Source organism: Triturus cristatus, chromosome 7 (assembly GCF_964204655.1).
Source record: "Triturus cristatus chromosome 7, aTriCri1.1, whole genome shotgun sequence".
NCBI classification, from domain to species: Eukaryota; Metazoa; Chordata; class Amphibia; order Caudata; family Salamandridae; genus Triturus; species Triturus cristatus.
The window spans coordinates 802,427,309-802,446,465 of NC_140590.1; positions in this window are offsets into that span (position 1 = coordinate 802,427,309).

The following is a 19,157-nucleotide window of genomic DNA, read 5'->3' on the forward strand; positions in this document are numbered from 1 at the left end:
CAAACTGTCCCAAAATGGTTCTCCTTTCCACAGCCTTTACATTTCAGTCTAATGGTGGGACATTTACCATCATGTGGAATTGAGAATCCACATCTAAAACACATCTTCTTTTAATGGTAAAGATCACTTTCTGTCCTTCAGTCTTTTGCTTTGGCTTACTTTTCACACTTATGACATTCATTGTGGGTACCTCCAGCCTCCATGTCCTTGAACTTACAGTGTTTAATCAGTATGTCGAGTCTCTACACTAATTCATCTATATTTTCACCAACCTTGTGGGATTCTTAGTTGAGAATATATCTTTTTTAATTAACATTTGGCATTGGATTAAACTTGAGATTCAAATTTCCTTAATCTGATGGTATGCATTTTCTTTATGACTCCTTTTACACCATCACCAGCAAGGTTTTTGAGATGCTTGATTATCTTTTTGTTATCAATGTCAACAAGTGCATCAATGAAATCATCTTATACGTATACGTTACCCCATTGGCCAAAATCATACGCTCCCTCGGTTTCACAGCCATTTGCTATGCTGACGACACGCAAATTGTTGTCGCCCTAGCCGCAAAACCAGAGATCGTGGCAACACGTTTTAACCTTTGTATGAGCCATATCTTCAGCAGGATGCAGAATAACTGCTTAAAATTGAACACCGGGAAGACTGAAGTGGTTATCTTTGGAAGGGACACTTCACTTTGGAACTCCGCCTGGTGGCCTGAGACATCAGGGCCCTGCCCCCAGCCTGTAAAGAAGGTAAAAAACCTTGGAGTCCTGATCGACGACCATCTTTCTCTATCAGACCAGGTCAACAGCATCACTTCCTCGTGCTTTTCCACCTTGAAAATTCTTTGGAAGATCCTTCCTTTTATTCCTATGCCCCTCAGCAAAACGGTTGTTACTGCCTTGATTTTGTCAAGAATTGACTATTGTAACACACTCTACCTTGGAGCCAAAGAGTGTGATACATAAGTTGCAGACTCTGCAAAATGCCACCGCCCGGCTATTACTAAAACTCCCTAAATTCAGTCCTATAAGTCAAGTCATTCAGGAACAACTGCATTGGTTGCCCATTCAGCTAGGATCCAGTTTAAATCTATGTGTATCGTACACAAGACCTTGCATGGGGCGGGACCTGCCCAGATCAGCCAACACATTAAGCGCTATACCCCACAGAGAAGCCTCCGTTCGGCATCGGCGTCTCTGCTTGTAGTTCCGAGGGTAAAGACGTTGAAATGGGACGGTAGAAGATTCCGACATCTAGACCCCAGGTTATGGAATTCCCTGCCCCTGCATCTTAGAAACCAAAATAATCTGCTACAGTTCAGGAAGGAACTTAAAACTTGGTTATTTACTCATACTTAACTGGCTGGCTGATTTCCCGGTCCACTCCATGGCAGCAAGCGCTAAGACGCCATGGCATACATACGCTCTATAAAAACCTACATTTAATTTCATTTCAAATACAACAAAAACAAAAAAAGCAACAACCCATCTTGTGGGACATGTAGAGTATCAGGAGAGCAACAAACCTTATGGAGCATGTGGAGAGACAATATTATAATGATGAACATAGTTATCAAAGAGTATCCGTCAACACTCAATGTAATGTATAACTTTATTTTACGTGGCAGCACAGTGCCTTTATTTATGGCCTGCCCAGCAGGCTCTCAGCCAACAACTTGTAAATTCTCTGCATTGCTTTTGTTATCCTCAACTGCTTCACAACGGCTGACTATGCCACACACTGAACTTAGTATTACAAGTCTTTATTCTTCTGCATGTAACTGCGAAATCATCAGTCTAAACCAGCCTTCATTGCATTCTGCTCTAACACTCAAGTCACAGCTCCATGGAATCCATCAGGAGTCAAGAGGGTTCCGTCATTGTTAACTCGAAATACACTACACCTGTCACTTTGGAAAATGTTCATAGGACCCATGCTGTCTTTTAGTGCCCTGTGAGATATGCCACCTGGATATGTTCACTGGCACTTTTGTGATATTAGGCTTTGGGTGAACTACAGTGGCTGCAGTTGCTCTCTTAAAATGGTGGGGTGTAATACTTGCCACTAGCTGATTTCATTTTTTCAAAATTTAGTTTTGGTATCCCCTATGTGTTAGGAATAATCTCCAATGTGCAAATGCCAGAATTTTGTCACAGGTACTCACTTATGTTAAGAATAACATACAATATATCGGTTACAGAATTTTTCATTGATATCGCCCATATGTCAAATTTACCTCCGGCATGTCAGAGCCAGAATTTTCTCATGGTGTTCTTCCCTCAGCAAGACCTCCCACCCCCAATATGCAATTGTAGCCAAGCATTACCTCCAGTATACCAGCACCCGCAGTTTGTTATAGGTGTGCCCCGCATGCCACAAATTACTTCCAGTATGTTAAGGTCTGCATTTTTCAATGGCTGTCTTAGCTTATGTCAAGAATTTCCTCCAAGATGCTAGTGACCGCTAGTTACCTTGGGAGTCCGCACAAGCCAAGATTTATCACAAGTATGCTACGGCCAACAGCGACTCACAAACATAAATCATGCTAATAAACAAAGTCTTATGCACTTACATTCACTCTCACTCCCTCTCTCATTCCCTCCTTCTCCCCTCTCTCACTCTAATTCATGCTCTGTTACTCATTCTAACACCCATTCTTTGACACTCACATACAAATGTACCCACACACACATAATCACTGAGTCACTCACTCACAAATGCACTTACACACACTCACTCTTTGAAATCACTTACCATCACAACTACTGGTGTATAGGGGACTCTGGTTTGAACTTCTGGTTTACAGGTGTTCTACTTTAGTAAAAAGGTTGCAGTAGGCTCCTGAGACCCCTGGGCCCTGCACTGTTGAAGCTCTGTCCCTGACTCAGTTCCACTCATTCTCCCAATCTTCCCCTTACTCCCTCATTGTAACTCGCTCACACTATGTTAATCAATTGATCATCTGCACTTTATAAATTGTAACATATGCTCTAAGGCCTGGTTACAGGTTAGGTGAACACTAGGTTTAAACAGGTTCTAAATTAATACAGTTAGCATAAATGATTATACCAAATGCAAATGAAGGAGAGTATACATTTTGCTTTCATGGTGAGTAAATTTATCATAATTAATCTACAACTGATTAATAAAATGCACACAGATTAATACAGTTCAACACATATTAAGTATATATGTTGCATGTAATGGATTGGGAATTAAATTACGCTGCTACACCATTCTTAAACACAGTAAATTAAGACACATGCTGTTACTCAATATCATTCTCTCTCTGACTCAAAAACACACATACATCTTTTTTCCCTCTCCCATTCTATCACATGGGTTTCAAGGGCCTTGTAAAGACACCGTACAATAGATCTCATTTTACATGCCTTCTTTTGATATTTTCCGCCATGGTGATTGGATCTGGTAGGCAGTGGTTATTATTTTTAAATCATTTAATGAATGGCTCTCTTTTCTTCAATATAGGCCTCTGTGGGTGCTGTGCAAGTATCATTAGATTCGTGTCAACTCTCCTTTTGAAGAGAGGTTTTAGCATTTTGAATAGCATTGTTTATTATTTGAGTAATACCAGTTTTTCACGAAAGATTTTTTCTATTTCTTTTATTTTAGGGTCCAGTCTACCAGTTAGATTGCAAGTGCCATTATTGTTCCGGCCCGGTTTTTTTTACTGCTTCCATGTGGATGATCGCATCCAAGAAACCAGATCCTCCGAAGAAAGTGACAGTGAGGAGAGCTCTGTCACCTGTAGAAAGAGTGCCGGCATCAAGCACGCTTCCTTTTTCCACCAAGGTGAACAGGAATGTGTTGGGAGCATCTCTGAAAACACTGTACCACCATCAGAACCAAAGCTCACGTATCTCAGCACGATGGTGACTCAAAACCATGAGTATGCATTGGAAGTGACTCAACAAATAGAAACCTCCCAGCAAGTATAACTTTTGTTATACATATTTTCTTCACTTTCTCTTGATCCAAAAAAGCCGAGCATCCCCGTCCTTATCTTCGAACCCCCTTGAGTTAAAGATGAAATGGAGTGGACCCAGTTTCCCCATGAGTGATAAGACAGAGGGAAGGTTCCGGGAGGCATAATTGCCAGCGAGGAAGACAGACCGTTTGTGTTGTACTGAAGAAATGCATTGCAAATCATTTCAGTCCAGCCCGTTTTGTACTGCCATCACCTGCCTCCATCTTCTTGAAATTGCGCAAAACAGTACAGACTGAATCATAGTCCCTGGCTGCCTTACAAAAGCAGAACCTTACTTCTTCCAACCAAGGAATGGGCTTGGCTTTATAAAGAAGATCTCCTCCTCAGCATGGGACTTCCTAAGACTTAGTCAAAATGAGAAACACATTGGTAGACAGCAAAATGTATCACAAATCAGCATGTCACAGAAAGTCAGGTGGACATTGTGGTATTAATGACCATATGAAAAATAAATATGGAATCGTATGTTAAGGGCACCTAAGAAAGATGGGTGCCGCTGAAACAGAAGACCCTGAACTGATGGTGATTATGTTGTCATCAGGACCAGTAGAATTGCTGATTAAAGTGTGGATTCAACACTAGCAGCAACCTCTGCTTGGCACGAGGAAAAGGATGATATCATGGACACCCCAAAGCTCCATGCTACTACAACCATTATCTGATCCATAAACGCAATTGGATACTTGCCAAAATAATGGCGCTTGAGTCCTTCTTTCTTTCCTTTGGTAGAACAATTTTTGGAAGGCCTTTGCACCAAATGAATGGTTCCAAGCCAGACACAGTCACTGTGGAGCAGCTGCATTTTCAACTGCTGAGATTGGCTGTTCAAGCAATAAGAAGAGGGCTGTGCAGTCACTCCATCTCGATACAGACAAGTTGACCCTTTGTCAATCTACAGATTAAATGTGCATCACTGTATAACAGATCTCCTTCAAGGGGTTTAAGAAAAGACAATCACTCAGTGCCACTAGTATTGCTAGTTTTAAAGGCCTTGCTGACATGCAGCATGTGCAATGTTTCCATGGGGAAATGCCAACAGTCAAAACTGATGAATGACTTAAAACCACGGGATTCAGGACTGAATTAATTGTTGCTGACAATGACAGTAACATTGTCAAACCCATGTCAGGTAGAGGATCCACTTGTGTCCTCTCTTTAGCACCATTGCATCAACCTGACTGTACAGGATTTCCTCAAACAGGACGTGGTAGTCCACAATCTACTGGTCACCCTTCAGATAATTTGCAGACATTCTAGCCATTCCTATAAATCTCAGTAGTTCCAGATGCTCATTCAGCAAGCTAATAAACCCTCCATAAAAACCCTCATAGAGGAGTTCTCCACCCATTGGACATATACATTATGGGTGTGGCAATGCTTGTCTGAGCAATACAAGTCTATAAATGACTGTGTCTGCTACTACCAAAGCTATGTCGATGGATATTGCCAAATAAGGGCTAATAGAGTGGCTGGTCAAAATGCTTGCAACGTTTAGATTCTGACAGGAAAAGTCACAAAGGAAGATTATAAAATGAGTCAAGTGTTCCAGTTGTTGAATTTGCGTAAGATTGAATAAACATTTTGTGATGTTATTGATCAACCTGCTGGTTATGGCATTGTCTGGCAACAAATTACAGGCTGCAGCAAGAGATCCTGTCCTCCGAATAGTATGTACTAAACTGGATGTCAGATCTTAATTTGAGCCGGAGCTTTCCGGTGCTGAGCACTGGCACTTAATTGGTTTCCGGTGCTCGGCACCGGCAACTAATTTTCAACACCACACTTAGGACAGTCTGCCACAAGGTGGTGCTGATGCTGATCATGTAATTTAGAGATGAGCAGTATAACAGTTGTTTAGGAAAACAATATACATAAAAAAATTATGAATACCTGCCTCCCCAGCCATTCTTTTAGCTTTGAGGACCTGGAATAATCTGAACGGGCGCATTTACATGCAGGGGAGATGGTTAGTAATTGTTTTGGCAGCGATGACAGGGGCAATGGGTGGTGCAAGCTGCAGTGGCCTCTCAGCCAGAGCTCTGGCACTTAATATTTTACAAATTAAGCACTGTTGGATGTGCATTACAAACATGGGCTGTTTAGTTTAATTGCTTATACAACCCTGAGTGTCTTTATTTATAACAGTTAAATCATCAAGAAAGTGTCTCAACTTGAAACATAAAGACTGTGACTTCTAGACTAAAGAAGAACTCAAGCTCTGGTGTCATTAATTCATGTGGAGCATTGCAATGACTCCTATACCAGGTAACAAAAACCTTATTCACCACAGTTTAAAAAATCAACTTTTCTTCTAAAACGTCAATTCTACGAGTATCAATAGAAGTCTTCCTAGCCCTAGGTCGGTACTCAACTGTGTCAATGGAGAAAATGGTACAGAAGTACATGGATGGCCAAATAAGATTTTCTCAGTAGATCAAGAACTATTGATTTATTGACATTGGAAAATGGGATAGTAGATAGAACTCAGCAGACTTGCAATACATATCTATCATGTTCTGAAGTTAGTGTGTATGCCTGAGCAGATTTCCAGGGCCAATGTGGCCAGTCTGTCTCTACAAAATTTGGAGACAATCTTGATAATTAAAATTAACTAGCATTCCATTCCAAAAAGTTAAGTCTCCGGAAAACACATTAGAAAAGGTGAGAGAGTCTTCAGGCTTCATCAATATGATCCTGCTATTTCCTGAGAGAACTACGTACAACCTGTTGGAAACTGGGTTATTAGTTGAGGGGGGTGAAACCTTACTCCAGCAGCTATCACAATCTCTGTCAGAGTGAAACACAAGCAACCCCAAAATTAACCTGTGCTCAACACTTTGAAAGCTTTCCACATAGCAGTCAGGCTTAACGTAGAAGCAATGTGTAAAGTATGTAAGCAGCACTTTAAACAGTATTGAATAAAAAACACAACAGAGGTAACATTCCACACAATTTAGAAAAATACAGTAAAATGTAATAAATTATTTGAGATCTAAATGACAAAAATCCATTAAGTAGAACCAGAGCTGTGCAATTTTAAAGATTTAAGTGAAAATAGTGCTTAGATGCACAGAACGCCAATGGTGGTTATCTGGTCACACTGTACTGCGATTAGATTGGCCCAGATATAGGGATCAAGTTAGGCCTGCTGAACAGAGTATCATAAATCATAGTTTAAATCCTGGTTTGTGACGCATTGTGAGATCCTGCAGTGGTTCCAAGGAGCTGTGCGGCTACCATGCAGAGTCCTACATCATCATTGAGGTGGCCGTCGATGAGGAGCTTGCAATTCGAAGTCTGACTGCGAGGATGCGTCACACAGTGGCGGTTTCAAATAAGTTGTGGGACATCCGATGCAAAGACCTGCATTGAGGATGCATCATGCAGTGGTGGTTCCAAGGAAGGTGTGGGCTGTGATGCGAGGTCCTGCATCGGGAATGTGTCACAGGGCAGTGGTTTTAAAGTGGCTGCGAGGAGATACATCATGCTGCATCAGTTCTGCTCCCTGAACTACTGCTGGGCTGGGAGAGCATCTTCAAGCCCACATCCAAGGATTCAGGACTTGGGTGGCACCATTTGAAGGCCTAGACTCAAAGCAAGTAGAGTCCAGTTGCTGGGATCAAGATAGCTGGAGCCTTTACTCTCTCAGTGGCTCAGATCAGGAGACCAACCAACTAGCCCTTGGGATCACTCTGGTGGTCCTGTGATCAAGATGCATGTCTCAGTCAGGCTGCATGGCAACAGAGTTACACTCTTTCCGGCAGAGCTGCACAGCAGTCCTTCTGAGTCTTCCACATATTCTGAGATGTACTGTAGAGTTGGGTCTCAGGGTCCATTATTTATACCTGCTGCCCACTTTGAAGTAGGAGAAGGTCCTGGAGGTTGCCACCTCCAGAGGTTATTGAAATCTCCTGCCTCACTGCCTTTGCCCCAGCTTTTCTAGGTTCAGAAAAAACTAGTGTCAATCCCTTTGTGAGTGTGGTCAGTCAGAGCCTTTGTGATGTGCAAGTGTGGCAGGTGACAGGTCCTCCCCCTCATCAAGTCAGAGAGGTCCCATCCTGCCAATACCCATTGCCGTTTGTCTCACTGTTTGCGAGCAATACACAAGGACCAAATGCCAGCTACACTTAGTCATGTGACCCAGGATTCAGGCTGCAGGCAAAAATGGTGAGGACAAGAAAACACAAACTTTCTGAAAATAGGATTTTTCATAATTGTAAGACCGACATGTCCTTAGCCTAATGTACAGATCATGTGTTGCTCTGCAATCATGTACAGTACTGAATGGGGTTGTGGCATATATAGTATTAAAAAATAAAGAATAAAACCATCAATTACATATGACTTATAGAATCAATAAAAACAATACATGTGACTTGTAGAATCAATCAAAGCAATAATACAACAAACAAAGTATTTTTTCTAGAAAAAGGTACAAACCAATTTTAATTACTGCAATATAAAATGCACATTCATTGAAAAATATTAAAAAATGTTAAAAACAATCCATTGTTACAATATGTTCAATGTTGATCATCAAGGAAAACTATACAAAAGTTGATGCAGCGTTTCGGTGCACTACAGATCAACCACCTTCTTCAGGACAGAGTTTTCTACAAGGTTTAAAGTTTAAGCAGATATGATAATGTGTTAGTCGTATATCCACATTTAAAACAACATATTTTACAGCACAGAAATACATTAATATTTCTCAACATCTTTACTTTATATGTTTATGCTCCGCAATCTTCTATATACTTTGGCCCCCCCAAAAACATTTTTTACAGATTTATATAATATTGACCAGTAAAGATGAATACATAACAACACGTGATCCATTTCTCTATTAACCTACCTAATATGATACAGCCATGTCTCTCATGTTAAATTCAAATGAGACACGTTCTTCCAGTCGTTATATATGGAAGGCATAGGAACAGTATGACCTACAATAGAGTTATTCACAATATTACTCCACATTCAAACTAAAGGGGCGAATTCTATGTCATATACGCCTCTTATCTTAAACTACTGAATAGTCATTTTATTGTACCTTTTTATGTGGTACTGTGTTCATGTAAGATACAATTGTAGGAGCCACCAATATCACTTATCGCTGTGAATTAATATCCTTCAAAATAAGAATGAGACATTGATATATCCATTTATGCTTCGTCATAGTTAGAATGGGGTTTACTAAGGCATCTCAATGCTTTCCATTAAAAATAATAATAATCTTCATCCATACGATGGGTGAGCCGTGATTGAGCTTCCTAATATGATTAAAGCCCATTTATATCTTTTGGGGGTTATACTATTTATTAAAAAGGGTTATCTGATTATTATTAATAAACATCAACCATATCATCATTCATGTACATTTTACTTAAATTTATCAAAATATCAGGTTCCACCATTACCTGATTGTGTTGCTCTCTTTACATTGCAACGGAGTGGTTAAAATCTGAAAAAATATGAAAAGGGGGATAACACCCTGTTAGCATAGTGTATTTTAAATTTGATTCATATGCGCATTATGTCATATGTTACCCTTAATAATTCGTTAGGTAACAAAGAATTACATAAAGTTTACGGAGAATTTCTTATTTCGTCATGATCAAAAAAAACTTCAGTTAATTTCAACAACTCTCCTAAGTACATGGAATAAACTGCCCAGATGGTGTATTTAGTAGGTCATAGAGTAGTTATGATGACCTTGTTAAACTGCACTAAACCTAATACTCTATGCTACTTAAGTAAGTAAGTAAGTAATTTTATTAGCATAGTTACTTAAAACCATTGCTATACAAAGTTGATTAAGAACAGGTATGGTAAAAATACAAAAATACAATTCTAGGTAAAAACAGAATAAAATTGCGTGCTTCATGTTAGTAGGGTTATTTCTTCTTTCTCGGTTTCCTCATGAGTTCGTATGGTCAATAATGTCAGTCGACAAGCAGTGTTAAGTCGATGATACAGGGACCATTATAGATTAATTTTTGGCATCTTTTTTTCCACTGCCTTCATAAATTTTACAAAGCTGCAATTCATGCGAGGATCGTGGGAAGAAAAGCAAACAAGAACTGCCTTTCTACGTGTGCGGATCCCTTGCTGATTAAAGTGGTGTTTCAACAAGTGTTTTCGTTCATCACGTAGTTTCTCACAAGAGCAGATCAAGTGCAGCATATCCTCTTGCCCCAAACCACATAGCCGACAAAGAGGATCAGCTTTTATTTTAATCCTGATTGGAAGATTTTGAATGCAGGGGAGCAGGCCCAGCCTGTACTTTTAAAAAGCACATTTTGGTGGATTTAGAATATCCCTCGCCAAAATAGTACTGTGGTGCCTTCTTTGAATACGAATTTAGGATCATCCAGCCATGCGTTCTTTTGGAAAGGGCTGCCTTGTCTTGAACCCATGATAGCTGTTTGATCGATTTTTTGACCAGTTTTTTGAAGGTTGTGTGGTTTGCTGGGGTATCCCAGAGCTGCTCTAATCCCGTGTTCTTCAGGCTGTCCCGTAGGAACTTGGCTGCTGCCGAGGACGGGTGTTGGGCTAACTCCATCCACAAATATTCATTTAATGTTCCTTGTATCGATTTCCTTACTTTGTCCCAGGCTATCATGTAGGCTCCCTGCCTTGCCAGGATCTGTTGGTCAATGCCAAATTCAAGCCTAATTTGAGCTGGTGAGGTTTGCTTGGGCAAGCTGAAGATGATTCTGTAAGCAGCTGTTATTGTATTATCAAGGGTCTTGGCGTCTCTTCCTCTAAGCACCTCGCTCCCGTAGGTAATCGTTGGGAGAAGTTTAGCGCGGATTACTTGCGTCAAGGGCAGGAGAGACGGGCCAGAAAGTTTGTTGTTTAGAGATTTTAGCGAAATTGCCAAAGATATCCCTTTCCCTCGAATGCTCGTTCTTTGGGCGGAAAACTGCCCTCCGTTATCAATCTTCACTCCTAGATATTTATATATTGGCGTGTCTCCGATTCTTATTTTATCCCAGTACCATGATGTTGATTTGTTTCTTTTCTTGCTGATGGTCATTGACTGGGTTTTCTCCAGGTTTATTGTAAGCTCATTTTTACTTGAATAGCATTGTGTTGCATTCAGGAGGTGCTGAAGTCCTACCTTGGTATAGCTTATAAGGACGATATCGTCAGCATAAAGTAGGCAAGGTAGTTGCAGACCTCCTAATTTTGGGGGCGTGGGAGTTGCAGCCATTTAAAATGGGGACAAGGTCGCTTAGGAACAGATTAAATAGGGTGGGGGCCAGGACGCAGCCTTGTTTCAGGCCCTTGTTGGTCGGTATGCGCCTGGACAGGACGGATCCATCCCCCACCTTTATCTGTACCCAGGTCTCTGTATGGAGGTTGATTAGCAGGTTCAAAAGGGGTCTAGGTATCCCCCAATCATTTAGTTTAGACCATAAAAGGTTCCGGTTTATATGGTCAAAAGCAGCCTTGTAGTCAATGAAGCAGAAGTGTATGGGCATTTTGTTAGATTCTGCCTTGTCTATTAGCATGCCCATGCTCAAGATGTTCGTCATTGTCCCTACTGCTTTGGCAAAGCCAGTCTGGTTTGCTGGGATTAAGGATCTCTCTGTTGCCCAGGCCATCAGCTCTTCTAGTAGGATGCCTGCAAAATATTTTGCCTCATTGTCAATTAAAGCCACCAGTCGATAGTTTTGAGGGAAAGCCTTGTCTCCTGCCTTGTGAATTGGGGAGATAATTGAGCCCTTCCAGGAGCTTGGCAGGATGTTATAGTATCTGATCTCCAGAAAAAGCGGTTCCAGGGCTGCTGCCCAGCCTGCCACATCTTGTTTATAGAGAATTGGCGGGATTCCATTCGGCCCTGGTGCTCCCTCTCTTCTTCCCTTCTTGATTAAACGCTGAATGGTGTTTTGTAAGTTCAGCAGATTCTCTCTATCATTTTGAATCTGCCCTTCTGTATAATTTGTGTTGTTGCTCATTAGAGATTTTTGAGTGTCAAACTCATGGTCCTGGTTATGTCCCGCAGCCTGGTGAAAATGGCTGCCAAGATAGTTTGCCCATTTGTCCTCTGAGATGTTAGATGAGACCCCATGGTGCATGGGTCTTATAAATGAGTTTATTGATTTCCAGAACCTTTCCCCGTCATTCCGTTTGATGTCAGAGTGTAGTCTCGCCTATAGGTTGTCCTCAGCGGATTTGTTTGCTTCCCATTTTAATTTTTTCAGTGTTAATTTTAATTTCCGTAGTTGATCACGCTTTGCTAGGTTCGTAGGATTCTGTTGAAGTTCTCTCATTGTGCGATAGATTGAGGTTTTTATGCCTCTGATTTTTCCTTTATGTTCTCGGGAGAATTTGCTCGATCTTTCATTGCTTAATTGTGGTTGTATTTTAGGTCTTGTAGCGTACATGGACATAGTATTTGTAAAATGTTCCCAATTTGTGATTTCGCTGTATCCAGTACAGCTCCCAAAATGCTGTTTTGCTCTTTCCACTAAGGCTCCGTCTATTACTGCTGAATACTTAATTTTTTTGAAGTTGACGGTATGGGTTAACTCTTTTGGTTCTTTCGAGAGTTCAAAATTGGGTTTTGCAATCTTAAAGATGGTTTCTTGGGGGCAGTGATCGCTGTCTCCGCTACGACCTATCTGATATGATTTTAAAAACTGAAATAATGGTAATGAAATGAAGGTATAGTCTAAAATGCTGCTTACTCTTGTTGAATGAAAAGTTGCAGCTGGGGGATTGTCTCCAGATGTCCTTCCATTTAAGGCCCTGATGTTGAAATGTACCAGATCTTCCAGAATCTTATTACCTAGCTTTGTTTGCTTGGAAATCTGTGAAATCGCTTGTGAAGGAATGTCCCAGATTGCATTTTGAATTTGTGGGTCAACTTCTTGCGTGGCGCCCATGAGGTTGAGGTTGAAGTCCCCAGTGAGAATAACGTTTGTTGTAGGTCTTTCCCTAATGCAAGACTCCATGAAGCTGCAAAGGTTTTTAGCTTCTTTTCTTTTCTTTCTCGGGTGAATGTAGACGTTGATTAGAGTAATATCATTTTCGGTGGAGCCTATTATAAGTTGTGGAAGAAAAATATTTACCGCCAATAAGGCTGTGAGAGTTGGGCCAACTTCTTTTGCCGTCAAAATGCTTGAGACTGCTATATAAGTTGCTAGGCCACCTTGAAGGTGCCCGTATTTAGCTGTCCTTTTTGCAGCGGAGAAAAAGCGTAAGTAGCCATGAAGATGCGGGGGGTCTGCAAGCCATGTTTCTTGGAATGCCATGACGTCGAAGTTCCTGATGTATGTCATAAACTCTGAGTCTGATATTTTGGAGGCCAAGCCATTAATATTCCATGAGCATGTTCTTAATGAGTCGTGTGCGGCCTCCCCTGGCTTGAGGCCGGTTTGTCATTCGTTGTTATTTAAAGTTCTGGCTATCCATCTTGGGTCGGGCAGTCCCGATGATTGTATGTGTTCGTCTACTATACGTCGGGCACTGTCATTATATTGATCAACCTTATTGCCCTCTGGCCCTGCCGCGCCTCTCAGGACCGGATTTCTGAGGCTTTTCGTGATAGTTAATTCTGCCTCTTTTTTCACCGGGGCAAGAATTTCAGGGTATCTAGGCTTTACGTATGGTTTTATTGTGATTCCCCAGTTTTTAAAGGTTTCAGCCTCAGCATATATTTTTTGTGAGATTGCCAAGGTTGTCCAAGTTGCTTTTGTTTTTTCTCTTCCTGTGTGCTCATCGACTACAAATTCCATGGATACCAGGTCTGAGCTTTTTACTTCTGCCAAAGAGGTGACATGAGATAGCAGTCGTAGGATGTTACCCCTATTCAGTATGTCATGTCTTCCTTGCGAGCAGTAGTTCGGGTTGAACCAAACGACGCCTGTTGTATGTCCTTGTTCACTTGTCTGCTCGCTCTCTGTTTTTAGTTGGCTGGATCGCATATCCTCTACTGGTCTTTTTACAGTTGTTTTCATTTGGCAAGAATTAGGTGCAGTGATTCTCAGCTCTCGGCCAGGTGTTTGGCTTCGTACCAGAGACTCAGCGATTCTTTGTTCATTTGACAGTCCTCCCTCTTTTTTGCGGGGGCAAGTTGCTACTTGTTTTTAGTCATTGTGGTTTTTGTCGGCAATTTACAGTATCTAAATAAAAAAAACGCTAGATGGACGGTAAACACCAAATTATATATGGGCCGATAACGGTTATATATTCGGTGTTTGGCACACAACAAGAAAAGAGTCTCTTTACGTGTCTTGATAGTTAGTTAGGAATAATTTAGGTCACTGATGAGAGGTAAAATCAATTCCGATCACTAATCGGCGCAGAGCGAGGATCATGTCTTTTTGTTCGCCCCGATAATGAATCATCTCCAGCTTAAAAGAGTGAAGCGGTGTTCATAGTTTGAAGAAGTAATGCAGTATTTTCATTTCAGTTTAGCCTACTAAAGTATAACTGTGCTCGTTACTCTATACTTAACGCACAGCTAGTTAGCTGGGAGTCTTTCTTTACCATATACCAAAGTTGGTAACTGGAGTCCAATCTAAAGGATGGATGTCTTAAAAACTTATGGTTTCACAAAAGATCAATTTAACAAAATAATTAATGGTACTTCGAAAGATATTACCTTGATCACAATTACAAACAGTGATGAGGAATAATGGAAAACCTTGTGGAATCTTAAGAAAAAATCTATAAGAACGAAACTTCACGCTGATTTTCTGATCGAATATTGTAAAAAAAGGGATTATACCCAAAGGACTACATGTCAGTAATGAACCTGGGGTATTTGTTAAGAACCAGAAATTTATCGAAAACTGGACATTTATCGCGAATAGGTGCAGCCGTGATTGGATGCTTTTAATTATAGAAACAGCGTATGAGGTTTTAATCATAGGTAAGAAAGAGATTGATGGAATGGAAATTAAACTTAAACAAAGTACCTCCCTAGACGAAGCAACAAAAAAAAATCGAGGACATCCAAAAAGACATTAGTGGATACAGAGAATACCTACTGAATAAAAAGGTGAATAAATTAAGGAGTGATATTTCCAAATACAATATGGAACATGTTTCCCATATTTGCAAAAATACTTTTATAGTAGGCCTAGAGAGGAACCATATAACAAAAGAAACTAGGGTCAACCTAGGAAAATATTTCCAAAGATGAGTGTAATGTTTTTTGATACCTCTTATACAAGTACGAGTCAGAATGAACAGCTCAATGATGACTACAATACAAAAATGAGGGAAGTGACCCCCGGTACTAGTAGAGACTCTTTCTCTTTTTTAGAAAAATGCCAAAACACTCACAGCCAGAACAGGGGCAGAGGGAGGGTCAGGAGGGTTTTATTTACACAGAACCCCGCTCATAATCCCCCAAACACAAGAAGCCAGAAACATTGAGATTAATAGATAAAGCACCTATCATCAATCTCTCAAGTAGGGTACTGACAGGAGAATAAGTGATGATTTTAGAAAAAGAGCTCGGATTTGCAATAACTTCCCCTGTAGATAGATATAATCTAGAGAGAGATATTCAAAACTTCTTTAGAAAAATTTGATTAAATTACTATTTTTTGGGAAAAGAAAAAATTCCCATACAGAACAAATCAGACTTGAAACCTAAATCAACCTGGCCCCTACCAATACAATTAGTTAATAAAGATATTGAAGTGTTTGAAAGAATCGTGGAGAAAAGTATAGATGACCTTTTGAACAAAAAAATCTGGATAGATAATAACCTGACTTCCCAGCAAAAAATAGCACTTACGAACTTAGAACATTGCCAAAACATTACTAGTAAACCCAACCACAAGGGCGGTGGGATTGTAGTAATGGACACTAGCAATTATAATAATAGAATGATGGCCCTTCTTAATAACACTCTACATTATCAGAAATCTAGCTAAGACAAATGGAATGCCCTTATTCATAAGGTGAACAGTCTTTTATCACTAGCAAGAGAGAATGAGATCATCTGTCCAGATGAGTTTAACTTCCTTTATAATACACTGCCAGTCATCCCTGCCTTGTATGGCCTACCGAAGGTTCACAAAGATATGAATAATCCACCTATGAGACCTATAGTGCCCAGCATTAATTGAGCCCTTAAGTAAATATGTCGATATTTATTTGCAACCTATGGTCACACAACAAAAGCAGATATCAAGGACACATCAGCAATGATTAGTAAAATTGAGAATCATCCTATTGAGAGTGATACCCAATGGCTGGTAACCTAAGATATTGAAGCGTTATATTCAAATATCCCTCAAAATGACACTATAAAAATGATTAGAGACCTTCTGAGCACTGATGAAGGAGATCTAACAGAGCATGTGACTTTTATCATAGATTGCGTAGAAATTATTTTGAAAAATAACATCTTTCGATTCACCACGGATTTCTTTAAACAAATCAAAGGGAGCAGTATGGGGGCGCCCAGCCTGGCATGCCTATATGTTGCTAGATTTGAAGATAGACATATTTTTAATTCAATGGCCCCGTTTTATGAAAACATTATGGCATGGTCTTGCTACATAGATGATATCTTTTTTCTTTGGAAAGGTAGCAGAGTGGGATTTATGGATTGTATTGAGTGGCTTAATCTAGGAGATACAAACCTAAGATTTACATCAACTATTAAAAAAGACAACTGTGATTTTTTGGACATAAAAATTAAAAACGTGAATAACCAACTTCAAGTTGAATTATTCACAAAGCCCACGGATAGGAACACCATCTTACATTATCAAAGTAACCATCCGGCATGTCAAAAAGACTATATTCCTTTAGGACATTTTCTGAGAATCAGACGTAATTGCAGTAGCATCAACAATTATAATATGCATGCAAATAGATTAACTAACAAACTTTTAAATAGGGGATATCCCAGAAGGATCATTAGACGCGCATACAAACGCGCCAAATACTACATTACAGATTCCCTTTTTGAAACAAAACAGGTGAATAAAGATGAACAAAATAACCCTTAATTTTTGTTACAAATTATAGCAACATCAGTAACAAAATTAAGAACATTATTAATAGGAATTAGCACCTGATTAATACACCAGGAAAACCTAAACTGGATAAACCTATGTTTTCTTTCCGTCGCAACAGAACTATTAGAAATAGTTTGGTTCATACTTATAGAGACGTGAACAAGAACAAACAACTGAGCATAACTAATACACCATTACCTACAGGTACATTGTCTTGTAGTTCCTGCAATAACTGCACCAACATCATAAAAGGAAGAGTATTGTTCACAATGATATAACTCATAACTTTAAGAATATGGCCAACTGTCGTTCTAAGAACCTTATTTACCTAATTGTATGCCCATGTAATTTGGGGTATATAGACCAAACTTCTAGAGAAGTTAGAATCAGGATTAATGAACACAAATACGCAATTCGTTCTAGGAAGAAGAATGCTACCCTTGTAGAACACTGGACAAAAAAGGGACATAACTTAGACCAACTTAAATGGTGTGTTTAAGAGGTAGTTCAGATAAATGCACGTTGTGGCGATTTAATAATCAAAAGGAAAAAACAAGAACAATTTTACATGTCTAAGTTTAGAACCTTTTGACAAGGCCTTAACAGTAAAGACGATTGGGAGAAACTCATTTAAAAAGTAAAATTTTTATTTAACTATTCCACATGTATATCTTTTTCTGTAAGTCTTAGCAGAAAATGTTTCAGATTTAGAGATCTTGTAGTGACTCCACTCCTGATACAACAGAAAGTTCTGAATATAGGTTATATGTTTATATACTATCTCTCCTGTTGTTTTAAACAGTAATATATGCAGGGGTACATAATAGAGAATCTAATAAGGCGACCACAAGTTAGATCTCGTCTATATTTTCAGAGATAGAATAGCCGAATTGAACGTAAAATAGAATAATAATAAGATCAGTATTGAATAACTAGGAATGATGACTTATGAAAAAGCTTTTGGTTTGTGCCTAAACACGTTGGTAATATAATGCCATTTAACAAATACAGATTGGTTACAGCAGATATATCAAGATGACAGCCAATATGTATTCCTTAAATAGCGATGGCCAGCAGCGGCCCAACGTGGTCAGTAACCCTTTCTTTTTAAATAAAAAACATAGGTAAACGAAAGTTTATTGGAAATAAATCTTTATCCTTATTATACTGCTATCAACTTTGATAAAACTCCGTATTATTGGCTTGGACACATGACTTGAATTCTCATAAAACAGTCCAGTTGGTATTTAAAGATAGCCGCCAATGCAAATGTATAATATTTATTTCGGTAAGGGCGCCTTTCCGCACAGTGACATAATTGTATAACAACAAAATAATTGCATCACCCAAGAATATTTGGTAATGAATTTATTGCAATCTAACTTTTATGCTAACTCCTGACTTATGTATTAAGTACAGGTAGCTAACTCTCACATATCGCAGTATAGGACATTTAAAGATGGTCCATAACACAAGTGTCCATCGTTTATATTATTTAGTTTGTCTAGCGGTAAAATTGCAGAAATTCCAGACAATGAGTCATAATCTCGCAGATATTCTTTCGAATTAGATAAATCGACAATGTCTCTATGAACTGGCGATAGAAGGACCATTTACCCACATCAGAATAGTGAATATTCAAAGAGGGCCACCACAATAACTGGATAAACTCAATGATAGTTATAGTGCCGATTGTATAAATTAACCTGAACTAAGAAATGTATAATACATAGATTTCATAATAGAACAACATACACTTTTCTATAAATTGAAGAGATAATTAAACAATTGTAATAGTATTTAAATCAGCATGTGTGGCACGTGACCGCGAACACGATATTTAAGACCGCTTCCGTTTCAACCCTCTATCCGAACCCGGAAATACTTTTGTAACAAGCAGGGCGGCCGGAATCGCTGTATCAGGTAAGCAGGGGGCGTTCAGCTATACCCATGCGGTTTATTTAGCTCTCTAATGACATACATTTTGGTTTGAAGTATTGACCGTCTTAGAGTGTCCATCGAGTTAGGTTGTGATTATGCCCAGAAAATATCAGCTCTTAACGAGCCTAGATAGACTTTAGTAGGCTAAAATGAAATGAAAATACCGCATTACTTATTCAAACTATGAACACCGCTTCACTCT